Raw genomic sequence first — 1951 nt, 5'->3', positions numbered from 1 at the left:
CCTGTAGCTGGAGGATTTTTTAGGTGCGTTTGTTTGGGTTTTTTGTTGAGTTCTGTTTTCTACCTATACGTGGATTTACAATTTGGTAACTGCACAAGGGCAGCTGGTACCTACACCTAGGAGCTTAGTGTAGAATTGATGTAAACTTCTTTGGGTGCTTTTTTACTGTTTTGTTTTGAAGAACAGTATTTATTGACCTATTCTCTTCTTACCTGGCACTTGAGAGTTTGATGCAACTGTTTTCCCCACCAATAATAGCAGATCACCCCCCTCCAAAATGTCCATTGGCTGCTACTCTATATGCGTCCTGTTCAAGAAAGCAAGCTGGTATTACTAAGAGTGTGCTAAGCATACCGGGTTATTAAATACCTTCAGCAAAAGAAATCATCAGAATTGGGTATTTGTAAGTTTAAAAATGACTTGTATTTGTTTCTATAGAAATAAGAGTTGCCCAGGCAGGAAGTTAGCTGAAGGACCTGATCTTTTGGCCTCTGTATGCTGCATGGAGGCACTCTGTGTGCCTCTTGCCTTAATTTCTGCTAGGTTGCTGAGGTGATGCTGCAGCTGCCATTGTTGTGCTTCTGGAAATCGCTTTGGTTTTGCTGCTTTTCCAAATACCCAACTCTTCTCACCTTCCTTTTTCTGCAGTTTATTTCTCTTTCATTTGAGCATGGTCTCTGCTCACACTTTCTCTGTTCTCACTCTGTGACCCTGTGTCTATGCATGTGCAGTCTGCCCTTGTACCTTCTGTTCTGCCAGAGGACCAATACTTCCTTTTGTTCCATGCTCATTCCCCTATACTGCCCACACTTCTTCCTGAGACAGATACCCACAAACATGACTGCACCCCTGGTTGTTTATAACTATTGTCTTTGGCCACAGACTCTCCATCTTCTAGCATCTTCTGACAAGCTCTGAGAAAGGGGACGACTCTGCTGTGGTGGGCAGTAGTCTGTGAAGGGGCACAGACATGAAGTGTCAAGGACTAAACCCATTTGAAGTGGCTGGATTTGGTGCGCTGGGGGACAAGCTTTGAACCTGAACCTCTGCTAAATGAGTGTGACTGTCCTCCTGTTCTCTAACTTGGCAAACGTTACTACTCGAGCCCTTTATTGGAAGGGGCGGTCCTCAGCAACACGAGTGATCCTTGCTTTCTCTGTAAGACAGACTTCATGATGGTTGGTCAGGAAACTGTCACTGAAGTGGGGCAGGAATTAGAAGTCCATCAGGGCATGGAGGAGGGGTGTCTTAGGAGGTGAGTAAATGGGGAGTCATTTGAGATGCAAGCCTCCCTTTATGTTCAGGTAAAGCCTGTCAGCAGAGCAGTACTACCCAGAGAAGTGCTGTTCCAGAGTGAGAGATGCGACAGGCCTTTAACAATGCACTCGCCATTCGTTTGACTGAGAGGAGCTCACGTTTCACCTCATGATAGGACTGTCCTGCTTTTCTTTTGCAAAAAGACATCTGAATAATACACCTGAGATAATAGAGTGCACAGATGGAGTTTAGGTGGGAAAGCGAGGAGCGAGAGCAATGCAGGTGACACCATTGCGGAGCTCACTGTGTGCAGAAGATGCCCAGCACCAGCTTTCCGTCCTGGCTCTTTGGCTGTGGGAGCAGGGGCCTGCAGCAGCTCCTGGCTAATATCCACTTCTTCAGACTCCACTATAAGGTGCGACCCCAGCTGGCGTCTGGGGCTGGGGATGTAGCAGGATGTCAAACTGGGATCCCTGTTTCCTTCTGGACTTGATGCTTTTACTTAAACTGTCAAATATTCATCAGAATTCTTTGTCCTCAGTAATATTTCATTGAAGTGCCTGTACCACTGCTCTGCCCATGCAGAATCGAGACCGCTCCTGTAGGTGGAAGGGCATTAACCCTTGGAGGGAGTGCTAAGGTATTGGAACAGGCTGCCAAGGCAGTGCTGGGGTCACCGTCCCTGGAAGTGTTC

The sequence above is a fragment of the Psittacula echo genome, assembly GCF_963264785.1.
Source record: "Psittacula echo genome assembly, chromosome: 21".
In the NCBI taxonomy this organism is placed as follows: domain Eukaryota; kingdom Metazoa; phylum Chordata; class Aves; order Psittaciformes; family Psittacidae; genus Psittacula; species Psittacula echo.
The sequence above is the reverse complement of the archived record's forward strand: the minus strand, read 5'-3'. Positions refer to the sequence as shown.